Here is a 7,562-nt window from a genome sequence, read left to right as displayed (position 1 = left end):
CCCAAAATACAAATTATATGCAACGGGACGGTTGTAGGCCCACAATTTATTAACTTAGAAACTTAATATGTTTAGAGTATTTACACATTAGATTTACAAGTCCCAAAACCCACAAACCCTAGTCCCTATATGAACAATAGCAACATGTGTTAACAGTAACCACCTAGCAAACGGTTACAAGTCTTTTGTGATACTTGTTTTCCTTCTTGACTTATTTTAACCAACAACTTCTATAGTTGAGTAATAAATTAACCCAATTTTTTTTTTTATTACCAACCAAACTTAATAAAGAATGAAATCAAGCTTGTGGCGAGCAGCAGACTCGACCTCAAGCGATATCAGAACTCCTTCGCTACCTGTGGGAGAAAATAAAATATTGGAAAACATGAGTTGGGGAGCCTGGTGGATGGCATTTTATATGAACATAGGGCTTTTCTCTTTAAAGCATGTACAGTATAACACATATACAACATGGTTTTAAAGATGGTAACACATGCTGGATAAAATCAATACATATACATATGTAAATAGTTTTTCAACAATATGCATGCGTTCAAATCACAATTCAAACTTGCTTATAAACCACTTTATAAAACTAGTAGGCATGAGAATTATTTTCATAAACATGCTTTCTGTAAATGTTGTAATCAAAAAAGTTTAAAAACGTTTTAGTTCGAAAACATTTTAGCCACTCACCTCGATTTCTTAGGAGCTTTTCACTCTAGTAGCTCCTCGGGCTCCTTTTCACCCCTCGAATCCATATTCAACTTTCAGCTTAGATTACTCATAATTCCAAACCTTATTTTGAAATAATTTCTTCTACAAACTTATTCTAAAATGTCTTAGGAATCCTACCCTAAACTTTTAGCTCAGAACTTCTCATGGTTTGGCCGGAATTTCAAAATCTTCAAGACTGACTCAGACTGATCCTACAGTCTGACCCTTCTGCATTCTTCTCAACCTCCAGCCCAGTTCCTTTGAGCCTTTTCCTCCAGCAGCCTACTCTGAAAACTAGACTTCCAAAGCTTTTAGATGGATTTAGAATCACTCCAAACGCACAAGTAGATTGGAAAATCTTCTCGTCCAAATTTGACACATTCCTCTGAACCTTCACTACCCTCTACTTTCTCTACGAAATTTATGATTTTTGTGTGATTTGAAAATGAAATCCCAACTCCCTATTTATAGGCGTTCAAATTACTCGTGGGATTGACAGCACCTACTTGGCTGCATGGCCAAATGTTTAATCCTCCATTTATCAACGTAAGCAGACTTCACCTTGGTTCGATGTGTTCTTCCCAAACGCATCCAACACAATTTCTTAGGGTTTAAGAATTTCTCTTAATCGGACACCTAGATTTTAATTAACGTTTGCCCTTACGTCTTCAAGCTTTATTTGTATTCAAATTAGGGTTTTTAAATGCATAATCCACCCCAACGCGTCCAAATACATCGCCCAGAAGCTTGGTCGGTCGTTCAATGCATAGGCGAGGCGTGGGCATGACGTTCGAATGCAGCACCGGACAAGGCGTGGCTGACACACGGGCTACTCTCGCTCTCTCCAGTCTCGCTCTTCTACCAATTTCTCCACTGGTCTCACTCTCTCCCTCTCGCTCTCTCCTACTTTCTCGCTCAAAATCTCGCTCTCTCCAACTTTCTAGCTCAAATCTTCACTCTCTCTGCTCTCGCTCTCTCCATTTTCTCACCGGTCTTGCTCTATCCAATCTCGTTCAAAATCTTGCTCTCAATGATCTCGGCTGGTCTCGATCTCAACGATCTCGTTGATCTCACTCTCAATGATCTCGCTCTTAGCTACTGGAACATTGTTTGTCTCCGTGCAATTTCTGCACGATTATGCCACTAGTCACTTGCCTTCAGTGCTTTGTGCACAACACGCATTTCACATAAATTTTCCATACTTAGCCAATTTTTCCCAAAATTTTCAAATATCAATGTCTATATTTTTCTTTTTCAATCTCCATTCCTTCTTCACCATTTCACATTAACTTTCTCATCAACTTACTCAACTTATTTAAACAAATTTAAATAGGGATACACAATTAAGTGGAAAATTAAGACAATTTAAATAAGAAAACACACTTAAGTGTAAAATTGGTATTCGGGGTTCATAGTTCGAGGGTGAGCAAGCGTGTGCCTCGGGCTGGGCGGCTAGGCTAGTACCCCTGGGTTGTCTTCCTCAACCTTGTTTTTCCCCCAGCAACATTTCATAATTTATTTTAATTAATTCTTGCCATACCCACTTCAAATAATTATTATAGAACTCAAGAGAGACCTTTAACTGACTAGCCTTAATTTTTGAGGATTTAAAACTGTAACACCCCGCATTTTTTTATTAATGGAATTTCAGTAATTTTTATTATTGAGGGCATTTTTGGAATTTTAGACTTCAAGTGTAATTGGGGGAAATTAATTTTGATTTTGACGTTAAAATTATTCGATTTGAAATTAATGGCAGGAATTAATTAATTTTCTGGTTCACCTTTGTCTCTACGGTTCGTGCTCGTGCTACTTTCTGGCGGGTTGACCTTCTTGGTCTTATCTAGTGTGTGTATGGATGTTTTTTTCCTTTTGAACTTCACGTTGTTCTCTGTTTTGCTGTAGCCCCTAGTTTGTGGGATTTTGGGTTCTTTTCTCTGTCTTTTCTCATGGTGGTTTGCGAGTTTGCGTCTATGTGTTGGTTTTATTCTGGTCTTATCCTGTTGGCTTTGATTTGGTTTTGATACCATGTCTTTGTTTGTGCTTTGTTGCTTTGATGTCTTGATCTCAGGATGTGGGATCCTTCTTGTTGTTGTATAATAATATCACCTATTCTAAAAATAAAAAAATAAAAGTTAATAAAATAAAGTGGAATAAGGAAAAGAATAAAATAAAATTTATTTTATTTCCTTTTTAGTTATTATTATTATTATTTTTATTTATTTAAAAAACAAATTGTCTCTTCTTCTTCTCCCTCACACGTCCGCCCCCCCTCGAAATTTTCCTTTCTAGCCGTCGTCACCCATCACCCAGCCGCTCGTCCAGACTATCGTCGCTTGAGCCTAGTAGTCGGTCTCCACCATTGCTCGTCGTTGACCTCGACCAATCGGCCAGTCGTTCGTCCAGCATCACTCGCCCTCCGCGCGCCGATCTCGCCCAGTCGATCAGAGTAGCGTCCGTGCTGCCGTCGCCTAGCTACTTGACCGTCACGTACCCGCCTGTCTCCTAACAGCTCGAGCTGCCACCGCGAGATCTAGCCACGTCGTACCTGTTCGACGAAGCCGTTCGCATCAGGGTCATTGCCACCGCCGCCGCCTTCAGCCGATCTCCACCACCGTCCATCGTCGCGCTGCCCAGCCCCTGTTGCGTGGGTCTTCGTCAGACTCTTGGATTTGGGTAAGATATTTTTCTTTTGAGTCAGGTTTCTTGAAGGATTTCTTTGGATGCCCATTAAGTTGGAATGAAAGTTAAATTAGTCGCATTATTTTGATTTTATATTTGAGCTTAGGAAATTACAGAAGCGGTTGTCCAGTGGATCTGAAATTGTTCGGCAAGAGTTTTGGTAAGAGTTGTGGTCCTTGTTGTTGGTTTGTGGGACACTTTGATTACCGAATTAAATGTTGACTTAACCATTGTATCTTTAAGGTTCTAAGTCGTCGTCCATTGGGATTTAAAATCTGTTAGGAGCAGATTTTGGAGTCCGAAATCTTGGGAGTGGTTGTTGATCAAGTTTCTTTGGGTAAGCTTTTGGGTATTTTGGATTTAGGTCTGACGTTTCGTAGTTATTGTTGGACTGAAATTGAATGGTTGTATTTGTATGTTAAGGTCGTTACTTCAAATCGCTGTCATCGTTTGGTTGTCTGATTTTATTTGTGGATTTTTTATTAAGGTAAGTAATCTTACTACTAGAACTGCCCACGAGCCAGACACTAGATATATGCTAGAATGATAAATGAATATTAGGACAGAATGATAGCATGATAAACAGATAGTATAGTATGACCGATATATGTTCTTGTATGAGAATCTGAAATATTTATTCGTGCACGTAGATACTTGCATGCTAGTAAGAGATGATACTTGATTCACTCAAGTTGTATTTGATATAAGGATATTGAGACGTGTATGCATGTGTATAGCCATGATGTTGAGGTGTATATGTATGTTATATTGTGATAATTGTGATGTTGAGACTATGATAGTATCTTTACTGATGAGTTAGATGCCCACTAGATATTATGTTTCCTTCGAGATTCACCAGATTGTGTTTCCTTCGGGATTCACCAAGGGTTGTGTTTCCTTCGGGGATTTACAAGGGGTTGTGTTTCCTTCGGGATTCACCAGGGGTTGTGTTTCCTTCGGGATCCACCAAGGGTTGTGTTTCCTTCGAGATTCACCAAAGGTAGTGGACATACTTAACTACAGTAGGATAAGTTTTTCATGTATGTATGTGTCCCATGAGGACTAGAGCAGTTTATATGTTCCACCAGAGGTAAGCATCTAGAGGACATAGATGTCTAGCCTGACCCCAGTAATGGGGTTACTTACTGAGTATTTTATACTCATCCTTTCTCATATTGTTGTTTCAGGTAAAGGTAGAGATGCATCGACAATTGATAAGTGGAATTCGTGATCGAGCCACTGGGACCAATTTTATGCTTCCGTTCGTGATATCTAGATTTCTTTCCATATTTGTTTCAAATTTCAGTTTTGCTGTTTGAAACTTACTATTAAGAGTTGTTTTCAGACTTGTTATTATCTTTTATGATTTATGGGTACCCTATTATTTGTTTTAATATTTGAATTTAATGAAGGACTTTTGAACTTATCTTATTTATTTAACATTTATTTCACCATAAAAGAGTGTTGTTTTAAGTTCCATGCATGTATGTATTTAGTAACGGCCTAACTTAAGTCCTAGAAGGTTGGGTCGTTACAAAAACCCACTGAAAATACCCCAAACAACCTTACAAATCAACCTTATCTAGTTTTGTCTTTTTCACCAACCACCCTAAGATCTCTTCAAGTTTTTCAATCTTTAAGCCTTAACCTTCCACAGCAGCCCACGATTGGCATCCTCATTCCTTGTTCTTCAATCTAGTTCAAGAATTTTTGAATTTACATGAGTAGTTTGGAAGAACCAACCCCTTATTTCTGCCTTTTATACACAGCCCAACATGCACCACCCTAACTAATATGCTATTGACTCCTGCTTCTCCTTCTCCTCGTGACTTTAGCATGCAAAAGCATCTTCCAACATCTCTTTAAAGTGTCTTTAATCCAAAAATAATTCATTCACCTTCTACTTCAAAGGAGTAAAGTATCCTTAATTGAGTTAATTATCTTCCACTTCCAACTTCCATCACTTGCCACCTTCTCCTTTCCCTCATGCATACGCTTCTTCCAACACCTCCTTGAGGTGTCCTTAGCCTATATTTAAGCCTTTCACTTCCTACTTCTCATGACTTATGTGTCTTTAACCTAAAAACTGGTGAGGTTGATGCCTTAAATCTCATGGGTTCTATAGTTTGTAATTGTAAATTTTATTTATTTAATAAAATAGAAGATGTTTTATTCAATATTTAGTAGCATCAATTCACAAACCAATAAACTAGCATCCAAGGTTATCATTTGTAACTTAAACGTGTATATAGAGACATACAAGTGGATCATGTTTAAGTGATAACCCAAATGGTCTGTAATAGATGGATAAGGTTGGGTACCTTATCCTAGTAATACTACGATTATGGCCCACTTTGTAGATATTACAATTTTTGTAAAGTGCTACAAATGATCTGATCCTGATCATTCATATAGAGACATGTGAGCGAAGGTATTCTATACAAAGGAGCTTGTATAAAACTGGACCACGAAATGACTAGTCTCATTATATAACGTCATTTCATAATAGAGATTTACACTTCACCAGGATGACCATAGGTGACATGACATGATTCTTGAGTGAGTTGTGAACTTCTGCCTATGAAAGCGGTCCTTTGATTTGTATGGGTGGGAGTGACCATATTGTCGACTCAATAAGCCTACTACTTTGGGACTCGTCTGATTAGGGAGTTGGGAACACAGCTACACAAGACGGAATTCACTCCTTCCCTAACGTTTGGGTAAGTAGATAAATTGCTCCTTTAAGGGTTGATTCCAAGGCTTGAACAATGTAGCGCCACACTCTCTCTTAGTCTGAGAAGGGTTTGGTCATAGTTGGACTATGACTTATTATTCATTAGAGGGATCAATAATACTTAAAGAGTTAGATGTAATTACAGGAGCAAAACGGTAATTTTGGCCTAACGGTATTTACGAGCAATTTTTTAAGAGTTATCGCACCGTTGATTGGTTATATTCAATAGACACATAAATATATTTGTAGTACGAACAATACAGTTCTCGGTCTTTAGTGGAGTAACTGACAATTAATGGATGTTGGGTAATAAATTAAAGAGTTTAATTAATTATTCAAATACCATTGGAGCTTCAATCTACAGGTCTATTAGGTCCCCTCTGTAACTCAACAGGGATTATTGAGAATTAATTTTAGATTAATTTTAATTGTTCAAATTAATTGAGGGAATTAATTATATGTGATATAATTAAATTAACTATATATGTGATATAATTAATATAATGTCTTTGATACATTATGATATAAATTTTATTTGAGAGGAAATAAATATGTGAATATTATTTAAATATTAATTATATGGATTGGATTCATATAATTAAATTTAGTATAAATATGATTTATATTAAATTCCATAAATTAATGAGAGAATTAAAAATTATAGGTTATATTGTATTTGATACCATAAAAAAAAACTATAGGTTATGTGTTGTATTTAATATAACATACAATAAGTTATTTATTATTATTATTATTATTTAAATTTTAATTATTTATTAATTTTAATTTGATTTTGAAATAAAAAGGTAGGGAAATAACTTCCCTTACCATGATTCTCTCAATTTTTTACGTGGTGGGGGTTGCGGTTTTGCAGGAAGTCTTCATCCTCTTCATGTTGGCTTTTATAAAAAGTGAGAAGAGATCTTGTGTAATTTGTTCTCTCTGAAAAATTCTCCTCCCTCTCAAACTCTCTCCCTCTTCCAAAATTCTGCAAAGCCCATACCTCTTGCATATTCTCACCCTATTCTAGGGAGGATACAGAGGATTACCTCTTGATGGTGGTCATTCTATTTTCTTGATCATGATCAATTTGGATAAGAAGATTTGTGATCTTCAAAGGTATAAATTTCTCCTTTCATCTTTATTTTATGCATGTTGTAAATTTGTCCAATTAATGCATAATTTTCTGTTTGATTCTGTAAATTTCATTGTTTTGTAAAAAGAAAAATGAAAATTGGGTCGATCCCACTTCCGCTATGAAACTTCACAATTTCTTCAACCAGTATTAGAGCATAGGTTTTTTGTCCCAATTTTTATTATTTTTTTTTAGAATTAATTTTACAGATCTTATGGTGGGCAGCATTCTGTATATTTTTCATTTGATGAATGATTATGAATGTGAATGTTTATAATTTTGGATGTTTATGGG

The 7,562-nt window shown here is 36.4% G+C and overlaps 1 long non-coding RNA gene across 1 annotated transcript; it reads left to right on the top strand.

Annotated features, from left to right (window-relative positions):
• Positions 1-2,952: 2,952 nt before the first annotated feature.
• Positions 2,953-4,823, top strand: LOC120067931. The gene is made up of 2 exons (XR_005479053.1): positions 2,953-3,393; positions 4,587-4,823. It is a non-coding gene; the product is annotated as an uncharacterized LOC120067931 (long non-coding RNA).
• The last annotated feature ends 2,739 nt before the right edge of the window (positions 4,824-7,562 follow it).

The sequence above is a fragment of the Benincasa hispida genome, chromosome 12 (genome assembly GCF_009727055.1).
Source record: "Benincasa hispida cultivar B227 chromosome 12, ASM972705v1, whole genome shotgun sequence".
Lineage (NCBI taxonomy): Eukaryota > Viridiplantae > Streptophyta > Magnoliopsida > Cucurbitales > Cucurbitaceae > Benincasa > Benincasa hispida.
Note: the sequence above shows the minus strand (reverse complement) of the source record. Positions and strands in the feature narration are given on the sequence as shown.